This window comes from Oncorhynchus kisutch, linkage group LG1 (assembly GCF_002021735.2).
Source record: "Oncorhynchus kisutch isolate 150728-3 linkage group LG1, Okis_V2, whole genome shotgun sequence".
NCBI classification, from domain to species: domain Eukaryota; kingdom Metazoa; phylum Chordata; class Actinopteri; order Salmoniformes; family Salmonidae; genus Oncorhynchus; species Oncorhynchus kisutch.
In genome coordinates this window covers 43,513,295-43,525,732 of record NC_034174.2, presented here as the reverse complement: position 1 = coordinate 43,525,732, position 12,438 = coordinate 43,513,295, and positions in this window count along the sequence as shown.

Genomic DNA, 12,438 nt, shown 5'->3' with positions numbered 1-12,438 from the left:
CCGAGAGAGAGTTACAAAGGCTGATAGAGACATGGTGGGCATGGAGGTACAATGCTTGCAAGACAGTGAGGGACAGACTGCCAGCCATTATACGTCTACTGAAAGAAATATCTGAAGAGAGCAATGGTGACAGAGCTATAGAGGCAAGAGATCTATTAGCCCAAATAGATCTAAAGTGTGTTGGCCTCGTAAAATGCGCCAATATTTTTGGTGAGATTAAACATGTCAGACATTTTACAGTCCCCACAACTCAATTTGGGCACGGCTGTTAGCCTTGTTGATTCTCTTGTTGACACATTGAACAGTTATAGAGAGGTCTATCTCTTTAATGAGATTTGGGAAATTACTGTGACCCTTGCCATTTTTGGACATATATAATGTAATATTTTTGTTTACAACAAAGCTGTATTGAAAATAGTTGGAGGCCTCTGTGTGGTGTTTCTAAACTTGAGTAGGCTTGTTCCCAGTAAATGTTTTGCTCCTCAATGTACTCCATCAAATTAAAGGTGTATATTTGTCTTTTTAAGCAAAAGGACAAATAGCCTATTTGAAGAACAATGAATCGCCCGGCACATGTATATACATATACATGACACATTAAAACAGGATTGTTGTGGAACTCAAAACATAAAACGTACCGGTATTAGTCTATGCACATCAGATAATTAGTAACATTCACTGTAAAATAAGAAACCAAAGTATATCAGTGTGCGATACCTTAACTCTCATATTGACATAGTCTTCAACTAGCCTATATACTACAAAAGCATAATAGAATTTCTGAAATTCAGTTATAGCTTTTGGTTTTAGTGTGCCACCCCAAGATTTTCAGTGGCCCAATCTGGTACCCATATGGAACATTTCTGGGGCGCCACTGCCAGTAGGATGTGTGCTTAGCCTTTACCACAGACAGAAAAACATATATTAAAATGTAAATACATAGTAATTGTCATGGTTTTGTATATGTTGACTTAATCCTAACCCTAAAAGAATGTGGAACCTATAAGGAGATTTTGTAGAGGTTACATTCTCAGAACATACACTTTTCTTATAATATCATAGATGACTCGTATAATTCATATATTTTGTCTCAAATATGTCATACCATATCTTTGTAGGTAATTCACCACAATAATGTATTCAATTGTGTATGTCATATGAGGCATATAAGTCAAGACATATACAAATTCACCACTGACATACAGTGAGTGTACAAAACATTAGGAACACCTGTTCTTCCATGACATAGACCGACCAGGTGAATCCAGGTGAAAGCTATGATCCCTTATTGATGTCACTTGTTAAATCCACTTCAATCAGTGTAGATGAAGGGGAGGAAACAGGGTAGCCCTTTCCTGCAGTCAATGACTAAAAGCTCCTTCTTCAGCCTCATGGGTGGAATGTTATTCATATTTTTCATAATGAATAAAAACGGACAAAAATCCAGTGTTTCAATATCAACAGTTTTGTTATATTTCAGTCTTCTGTGATTGATATAAAGTGTAATACTGGGATGCAATCTCAAAATGTAATACATTTCAACTCTATATCTGACATGGTACAGATATATGGTACAATTTATTTTAAGCCCATAACCATGTGTGTGTATACTTTTGTTTTAAAGTAGATTTGTTTAAGACTACCGAGAATCAATCTGTGTTGCCCTGACTTAGCCCACTGCAGATTTTTAAGCCTTGAGGCAATTGAGACATGGATTGTGTATGTGTGCTTTCCAGAGGGTGAATGGGCAAGACAAAAGATTGAAGTATCTTTGAACGGTGTATGGTAGTAGGTGCCAGGGGCACCAATTTGAGTGTTCAAGAACTGCAATGCTGCTGGATTTTTCACTCTCAATAGTTTCACGTGTCTACCAAGAATGGTTCACCACCCAAAGGACATCCAGCCAACTTGAAACAACTGTGCGAAGCATTGGAGTCAATATGGCCAGCATCCCTGTGGAATGCTTTCGACACCTTGCAGAGTCCATGCCCTGACAAATTGAGGCTGTTCCGAGAGCAAAAGGGGGGGTGCAACTCAATTTTAAGAAGCTGTTGGTAATGTTTTGAACACTCCGCGTATAAGGCAAAACATACAAAATCTTACCATATTAGAGTAATTATTTGATTTTTGTTCAAATAATCTTCTTCTGCCCTACAAAATTATTATTTGATTTTCATTATTATTTTCCATATGGGTCAAGTTTCAGTGAAGTAGGTGATCTAACCATGTGTCCTATTAGATCCTGTGCTGAGTTTTTACCACTCTGGCCTTGATGAACACACACACACACACACACACACACCACTCTGGCCCTAATGAATATAGATTTGTTTTATTCACAGTGACACGCTAATTAAAGTGAACAGGCTCACAATCATAAACCTTCCATCTCTACAGAACCACATTGCCTTTCAAAGCCAGGATACACAATCTCATCAATGACCTGTTCCTTTCTCAAGGGAAGATTCAAAGTCAATCAAAGAAGTGCACACACACTCCAAAGAAGAATCCTGTTGGGATGTGAAAGTTCATAGAATTTTGTTAATTAAGGGAAGCTTTGCCTTTGGCCGTTTTTCCGGTTGTGCCAGTTAAAGCCAGTGTGAGGCTACTTGAGAGGCTTGGAAAACAAGAACAAACAATATTTTGCCCCCTTTGCTCTGTCCACTGTCCGTCTGTCTTTGACGTAATGATAATATTGAGTTTTGTGGCTTTCGCAGAGCCTTCTGGAGAAATTATGAGTGAAACAGACCTGAAGAATAAAAGCAGAGGGATGGAGCTTGTGGTTTGATTAATGAGCCTGTCCCAAGGAGTGTTCTTCATGATTTAATTACACTGGCTCTGAACAGTGAGTGGGACACACACACACACACACACACACACACTATGTCTGCTACTTAAAGACATGCTCGGGTAATTAGGCGACTAGTAAATATTTTTTCAACCTCCCACTTTGGGCTGGATGTGTAGTCTGTACCTGCATAATCTATGAGATTAATTACTGTCTTACCTCAATTAGCCATGAAATTCCTATTTTGAAAGCGACTTTTCTTAAAGCTGCGCAGCGCCATTTTCCTTACATATTCCCCCATGTGGGCGAGCCCCCCGACAATTTGAGTGTCAGCCAATGAGCTTCAGCCCCTCACCGTTTGAGTGACAGCTAGGAAGATGCACACACAGCAAAGATAGAGAGAGAGAGAGAGAGCAATGAAGTGGTGCACATATCTGCACATTTGTGACATACAGTAGTACACCATTTTCTGGGACCACTTTTGGCTCACGGGCGCTACTTTCAGAACTACAGGCTAAAAGTACACAAAAGTACCGGAGGAAAATCTTTAAAAGTTATAAGATGTACATTTTGTACTGTTAAAGTCGACCCAATAAATATATTTATTCCCAAGTCCTTGCCAGTCATGTCAAAGTTTGGCCATCCAGTGGGACATCATGACATTATGACATGGGATTAGAGAGTTGGAGTAGGGTGTCTGACCTGCTGTGATGAAACTATGGAAACAGCCCCCACCAATACATTCACAGTTCAATGAGAGTCCAAACATTTGTTTAATACAGGCACCTACAGTACAAACACACCTGTGACCCTTTTCACCAGCTCCTTTTGTTTCATATTAAGGCTTTGATTATCACTGATGTCTGTCCAGGACCAGGTCATGACTATTCACCGCCCAGGGATGAGCCCACATTAGGAGGGAGTCAGGTGAGCCAGAGGCCCGAGGGGGAGAAGAGATGGAGCAGCATTGGTTCTGTCAGATACCTCCTTTTTGAGTAGTGAACACACACACACACACACCATCCAGGTCAACAAACAAGCGTAGGCCATCTGCCAGGATGCTCAGCCTGGGTGTTCACTCCATTACCATACCTCCTGGTCAAGTAAGTAGACACACATGAAACTACCTCTCAGCCATCAAACTGATTAATCAGCATGATCAGTACACATGTGCACCTTGTAGTGGGGACAATAAAAGGCCACACAACACTATGCCAAAAAATGTCTCAAGTTTTGAGGGAGTGTGCAGTGACCCAGGGCGCAAGGATATGTACACAATTCCTGGAAGCTGAAAATGTCCCAGTTCTTCCATGGCCTGCACACTTACCAGACATGTAACCCATTGAGCATGTTTGGGATGCTCTGGGTCAACGTGTATGACAGCGTGTTCCAGTTCCTGCCAATATCCAGCATCTTCACACAGCCATTGAAGAGGAGTGGGACAACATTCCACAGGCCACAATCAACAGCCTGATCAATTATATTTTAGATGGAGATGTGTCGTGTTGCATGAGGCAAATGGTGATCACACTGACTGGTTTTTTGACCCACACCCTAACTTTTTTTTAAAGATACCTGAAACCAACAGATGCATATCTGTATTCCCAGTCATGTGAAATCAATATATTAGGGCCAAATTAATTCATTTCAATTGACTGATTTCCTTATATTAACTATAACTCAGTAAAATCTTTGAAATTCATGATTGCTGCATTTATATTTTTGGTCATGTTTCACTTTGTAGTGTAGATAAAGTGTCATGAATATGACTGTGCTGGTCTTGATGATTGGGGGACAAAGACAAATCTTTACGGCTGCCTTGTCTTTGATAACAGTAACAGGTTGGCTAGTTAGTGTGAGGGACTCCTCTCGCCAGCCAGCCTAACTCCCTAGCAGACTGCCCTGATGAGGCTGCTCAGCTCCTGTCCTATTAATAGCCATGTGTGGATGATTTGGTAATGGGTCCAAAGGTTGGATTTGGAGAATAAAGGATTTTCTCTAAAAGCATGTTGTGAAACCCACCTTACAGCAGGAGGAACAGAGACCAGCCAGGTCGTTTAAGAAGTCGAAATTGGAAGTCTATCCATGTCCTGAGGATGTTGGAAAACAAAAATTGTTAGACACAGACAACAGCACAAAGGGCAAAAGGTAGAGACAACAATACATCACACAAAGCAGCCACAAGTGTCAGTAAGAGTGTCCCTGATTGAGTCTTTGCATGTAGAGATGGAGATACAACTATTATTACGACTGGATTTTTTTTGTGTTACGAGAGCATTTGCCGTGACCTAACAAATGTTCTGGGAACCTTCACAGAACCAATTTTGGTTTCCTGGGTTGTCTTCTTCTCCCAAGTATACTGTACTCAGTGATAAACGTTTAAAGTTAAGGGTTCTGGTTGGATTAACATCCGAAATGTGACTTTACTCTACCTCATTAAGGCCCATGGAAGCAAGGGGTTCCCAACCTTTTTTATCCACCACCCTTCTGAGGCCAATCTCTGAGCCTTGGACCACCCCATGCCAGACATGAGCCCTGCAATTAACAGGCTCTCCTTTTCATGTATGAGAGTGCACGGTAACGCATTATTTAAAGGTACACATATTAGCCACTAATTTGTAGTTTATAAGTATGTATATAAGTAGCTTATAAGTAGCTTATCTGTATAATGTCTTATTAGCCGTATATTAGGCCTTAATTAAGTGATTTGTAATTCAAACATTATAAGTAATGTACAAATAAGGATATTCCATGCTAAAACACTCATATTAAACAGCAACGGTAGGATAATTGACTAAATTGATGGGTTATGTTTAGGATAATGTTTTGTGATAATGTGCTCCCTATCGCCCTTCTTGGCTCCTGGACTCTGTCCACACATTTCAAGTCTGCGTTGAAACAATGACTTATAAATTACCCAAGACCAGCTCAGTTAATCCCTACCATTGTCACAATGGGTTGTCATAATGCTGCATCAAATGCACATTATCCTAGGGGCGTTGGCAGACACAATGTAAATAACCTAATTTATGTTCCCCTAATTGCCCTGTATACCTCTGTTAATCCTACAGCTATTGGATGCACTAATCATGAGCGTATGAACCAGTTACACTGTTAGCACTGAGGCGGTGTGCCTTTGTAGGAAGACCACTTTGTGCAGCTCACGCTGCACTATCAAGTCTACTTCTGATAAGCTTCCCAGTAAAGCATTGAAAACAATCAAGCAACCCAGAAAAGTGCTAAAAATAGCCCATATTAACATATGCAGCGTGAGAAACAAGGTATGAAGTCAATAACTTGCATGTAACAGATTACATTCATATTCTGACTATCTCTGAAACTCACTTAGAAAATACCTTTGATGATACAGTGGCAGCAATACATGGTTATAACATTCACCGAAAAGACAGAAATGCCAACGGGGGCGGTGTTGCGGTCTATATTAAGAACCACATTCTTGTAAAGCTTAGAGACAATCTAATGTTTAATACTGTTGAAGTGTGGCAGGGTAGCCTAGAAGTTAGAGCGTTGGACTAGTAACTTAAAGGGTTGCAAGTTCGAATCCCCCAGCTGACAAGGTACAAATCTGTCGTTCTGCCCCTGAACAGGCAGGCCGTCATTGAAAATAAGAATTTGTTCTTAACTGACTTGCCTAGTTAAATAAAGGTAAAAAAGTAACATGGCTAAAGGTTCATCTGCCTCACCTAAAGTCCATTCTTGTGGGAAGCTGCGATAGACCACCAAGTACTAAGAGTCAGTATCTGCATAATATGTGTGAAATGCTTGATAATGTATATGATATCAACAGAGAAGTATTTTTCTGGGTGATTTAAATATTGACTGACTCTCATCAAGCTACCCACTCAAGAAAAAACTTCAAACTGTAACCAGTGCCTGCAGCCTGGCTCAGGTTGTCAGTCAACCTACCAAGGTATTTACAAACAGCACAGGAATGAAATCATCAATATGTATTGATCACATCTTTACTAACGATGCAGAATTTTGCTTTAAAGCAGTATCCAAATCCATCGGATGTAGTGATCACAATATAATAGCTATACCTAAGAAAACCAAAGTTCCAAAGGCTGGGCCTAATATAGATAAAAGTTCTGGGCCTAATATATAAAAGGTCATACAAGAAGTTTTGTAGTGATTCATGTGTTGATGATGTAAAGAATATTTGCTGGTCTGTGGTGTGTAATGAGGAGCCACCAGACGCTGCACTTGACACATTTATGAAATTGCTTAGTCCAGTTACTAATGAGCACACATCCATGAAGGAAATGACTGTAACAATGGTTAAATTCCCTTGGATTGATGAGGAATTTAAAACATGTATTGTTGAGAGGTATGAGGATAAAGGTATGGCAAATAAGTCTGGCAGCCCAACTGATTGGCAAACGTACAGCAAATGAAGAAATCACTTGACTAAGCTAAAGAAAATTAAAGAAAAACTATACTATGAAACAAAGAGAAATTATATAAAGAATTTTAAAAAAAGCTCCATCACTCATTGAATCAGATGGCTCATTTATCACAAAACCCACTGATATTGCCAACTACTTTAATTTAAGGACTTTTTCATTGGCAAGATAAACAAACTTAGGGATGAAATGCCAGCAACAAACGCTGACACTACACATGCAAGTATATCTGACCAAATTATGAAAGACAAGAATTGTACTTCTGAATTCCGTAAAGTCAGTGGGGAAGAGGTGACATTGGTTGTTGTTGTCTATCATTAAAGACAAGCCACCGGGGTCTGACAATCTGGATGGAAAATGACTGAGGATAATAGTGGACGATATTGCCACATCTTCAATTTAAGCCTACTACAAAGTGTGTGCCCTCAGGCCTGGAGGGAAGCTCAAATCATTCCGCTACCCAAGAATAGTAAAGCCCCCTTTACTGGCTCAAATAGCTGACCAATTAGCCTGTTACTAACTCTTAGTAAACTTCTGGGAAAAAATGGTGTTTGACCAGATACAATGCTATTTCATAGTAAACAAATTGACAACCGACTTTCAGCACTCATATAGAGGACACTCAACAAGCACAACACTTACACAAATGGCTGATGATTAGCTGAGAGAAATTGATGATAAAATGATTGTGGGGGCTGTCTTGTTAGACTTCAGTGCAGCTTTTGACATTATCGATCATTGTGTTCTGTTAGACAATTAACTCTTTATCCATATTATAGCAGGGGGTGTAAAGCCCTAGCCCCAGTTTTTCCAGCAGCAGACTGAGGGTGTTCTTTAATGGAAGCCTCTCATACATAATCCAGGTAGAAGCAGGATTTCCTCAGGGTAGCTGTTTAGGCCCCTTGGTTTTTTCAATCTTTACTAACGACATGCCACTGGCTTTCAGTAAAGCCAGTTTGTCTATGTATGTGGATGACACTATACACGTCAGCTACTACAGTGACTGAAATGACTGAAAAACGTAATAAAGTGCTGCAGTTAGTTCCGGAATGGGTAGCAAGGAATAAGTTAGTCCTAAATATTTCCAAAACTAAAAGCATTGTATTTGATACAAATCATTCACTAAACCCTAAACCTCAACTACATCTCGTAATGAATAATGTGGAAATTGAGCAAGTTGAGCTGACTAAACTGCTTGGAGTTGCCCTGGATTGTGAACTGTCATGGTCAAAACATATTGATACAACAGTAGCTAAGATGGGGAGAAGCATGTCCATAATAAAGCACTGTTCTACCTTCTTAACAACACTGTCAATAAGGCAGGTCCTTCAGGCCCTGGTTTTGTCGCACCTGGACTACTGTTAAGTAGTGTGGTCAGGTGCAACAAAGAGGGATCGGAAAATTGCAGTTGGCTCAGAACAGGGCAGCACGGGTGGCCCTTAAAAGTCCTCGGAGAGCTAACATTAATGACATGAATGTCAATCTCTCATGGCTCAAAGTGGAAGAGAGATTGACATCATCATTACTTGTTGTGGTAAGAGGTGTTGACAAGCTGAAGGTACCGAGCTGTCTGTTTAAAATACTAGCACACGGACACCCATGCATACCCCACAAGACATGCCACCAGAGGTCTCTTCACAGTCCTCAAGTCCAGAATAGACTATGGGAGGCGCACAGTACTACATAGAGCCATGACTACATGGAACTCTATTCCACATTGGGTAACTGATGCAAGCAGTAGTATCAGATTTAAAAAGCAGGTAAAAATACACCTTATGGAACAGAGGGGACTGTGAAGTAACACAAACATAGGCAAAGACACATGCACAGACACGGCCATACTAAGATGGCGCCGCAGAACATGGCTGACGTTTTACATTCTCCCAACCAATTGTGCTATTTTGTTATTTTCTTAGCGTTTTGTGTAACTTATTTTTTTTAACTTATTGTGTACATAATGTTGCTGCTACTGTCTCGAAATACCGAATTTAACTTCCGGACATGAGAAATGCGATTACTGACCACGGAACTGACTGGAAGAAACTTTTTCCTTTAACGAGTCCGACACGAAGGACATCCTGCTTTCACCGAAACAGGCCCAGATCCACGCCTTGTGCGTGAAGAAAAGACGCCGGAAAAGGGGCCGCAGATGGGGCATCCTTCTGAGAAACCGGAGGCGAGCGAGTAAACTCCCTCTGCCTTCCATTCTTCTTGCTAAAGTGCAATAATTGGAAAATAAAATTGATGACCTATGATTAAGATTAATCTACCAATGGAACATTGAAAACTATAACATCTTATGTTTCACTGAGACGTAGCTGAACGAAGATATGGACAATATAGAGCTAGCTGGATTTTCCATACACCAGCAGAACAGAGATGCTACCTCTGGTAAGACGAGCTCTCCCCTGCCCTCCATTTGGCAAATCTGACCATAATTCTATTTTCCTGATTCCTGCTTACAAGCAAAAACTAAAGCAGGAAGTACTAGTGACTCGCTCAATACGGAAGTGGTCAGATGACACGGATGCTACACTAGAGGACTGTTTTGCTAGCACAGACTGGAATATGTTCCGGGATTCATCCAATGGCATTGAGGAATGCATCACCTCAGTCACCGGCTTCATCAATAAGGGCATCGATGACGTCGTCCCGATGGTGACTGTACGTACATATCCCAAACAGAAGCCATGGATCACGGGCAACATCCGCATCGAGCTGACGGCTAGAGCTGCTGCTTTCAAGACTAATCCGGACGCTTATAAGAAATCTCGCTATGCCCTCAGACTAACCTTTAAACAAGCAAAGCGTCAATACAGGATTAAGATTGAATCCTTCTACACTGGCTCTGACGCTCGTCGGATGTGGCAGGGCTTGAAAACTATTACGGACTACAAAGGGAAACCCAGACGCTAGCTGCCCAGTGGTTCTACAGCTGCACCATCGGCAGCATCCTGACTGGTTGCATCACCGCCTGGTATGGCAACTGCTCGGCATCTGACCGTAAGGCGCAACAGAGGGCAGTGCTAACTCCCCAGTGCATCACTGGGGCCAAGCTTCCTGCCTTCCAGGACCTATATAATAGGTGGTGTCAGAGACTCCAGTCACCCAAGTTATAGACTGTTTTCTTTGCTACTTCAAGCGGTACCGGAGAGCCAAGTCTAGAACCAAAAGGCTCCTCAACAGCTTCTACCCCCAAGCCATAAGATTGCTGAACAATTCATAAAATTGCCACCGGACAATTTACATTGACCCCCTTTGTATACTGCTGCTATTTGGTGTTTGTTTGTTACCTATGCATAGTCCGTTCGCCCCCACCGACATGTACAGATGACCTCAACGAGCCTGTACCTCCGCACACTGACTCGGTGCTGGTGCCCCCTGTATGTAGTCTCGTTATTGTTATTCTTATTGTGTTACTTTTTATTATGACTTTTTATTTGAGTCTACCTGGTAAATATTTTCTTCTTCTTGAACTGCACTGTTGGTTAAGGGCTTGTAAGTCAGCATTTCACGGTAAAGTCTACACTTGTTGTATTCGGTGCATGTGACAAATAAAGTTTGATTTGATTTGATGCATACACACATGATAACATATGCACTATACACACACATACACATGGATTTTGTGTTGTAGATATGTGGTAGTGGAGTATGGGCCTTGTGAATTCTGTAATGAAGGTATTGTAATGTTCTTAAATTGTATTACTGCCTTACTTCTGCCGGACCCCAGGAAGAGCAGCTGTTGCTGGATCCATAATAAATACAATTACAAGCAATGAGGGTGGAAGCTGTTGACTCTCTGTTTGACCAGGAGAGGGCGACAATCAACTGTGATGATTTGCTGTAGCACAGTCTGTTGGGTATCCTCATGTCTCTCTCTCTCTCTTCATCGCTCTCTCTCTCTGTCTCTCTTTCTCTTCATCTCTCTCTCCTCATCTATCGCTCTCTCTTCAGCTCTCTCTCTCTCTTTTCATCTCTCTCTCTCCCCCTCTCTGCAGTGGCTAATATTGTGGTACAACTGCCCAACACAACAATGCTGCTGTCTACTGATGTCTTTCATGTATCCAGGACAAGTAAAGAAGACTGAGGCTGGGCTGGGCTGGGCTCTGTGGAGGTTGGGAGGCTCGGCTGGGTTGTGTGGAGGCTGGGCTTTGTGGAGACTGGGCTGTGTGGAGATTGGGCTTTGTGGAGGCTGGAAGGCTGGGCTGGGTTGGGTTGTGTGGAGGCTGAGAGGCTGGGAGGCTGAGCTGTGTGGAGACTGGGCTGTGTGGAGACTGGACTGTGTGGAGGCTGGGCTGTGGAGATACTGGGCTGTGTGGAGGCTGTGCTGTGGAGAGGCTGGGCTGTGTGGAGGCTAGGATGGGTTGTGTTGAGACTGGGAGGCTGGGCTGTAGGGAGGCTGGACTGTGTGTAGGCTAGTAGACTGGGCTGGGCTGTCTGGTGGCTGGGAGACTGGGCTGTGTGGAGGCTGAGCTGTGGAGAGACTGGGCTATGTGTATGCTAAGCTGTGGAGAGGCTGGGCTGTGTCGAAGCCTGGGCTGGGGGGCTGAAACTATGTGGAGGTTAGGTGGCTGAAGCTGTGTGGAGGCTGGGCTGTGTCGAGGCTGGGCTACAGCCACTCACTGCATTATTAATGGATCCTTTTTCCGGCATCATCTCCCTCCCTCCACCTCTACCCCCTCCATCTCTTCAGCCTGAAAACTGAAAGGGGGAGAAGAGGAGAAGCGGAGGTGGAAATCAGCCAGTTTCCACAAACCTCCATGACCCAAAAGAGATATGATGAGCAGAGATTATGATTCACACTAAGTTCTGAAATGCACGACATTGAGATGAGAGCGAAAGGAGTTAATGTTGTCTTAATAACTGTACATAAGACCAGCCAAGGCCCTGGGCAGGATGGGATGGGATGCTATATTTAGAAAACAGCTGACAGCAGGCTTGAGGCTCAGGTTAGAGGAGAGGAGAGGATCTTTGGTGCTTCCAGTTCCACTTCACATTAAAATGGAGCAGAATGCAGACTCTTATAAAAATGTATCTTTAAGCCCTTCCCTTTTGAAGAGAGTAAAACCAACAGCCATCTGACATCTGAGGCAAACGAGTCTAACACACAAAGAATGTGCAGGCTACATATTTTTATGGTTTGATATCGACACAAAATTTTTTTAATGTCAGCCAATGACTTGTGCGTGTTTCTTTTCTGTTTATGAGGGAGACTGAGTGAAA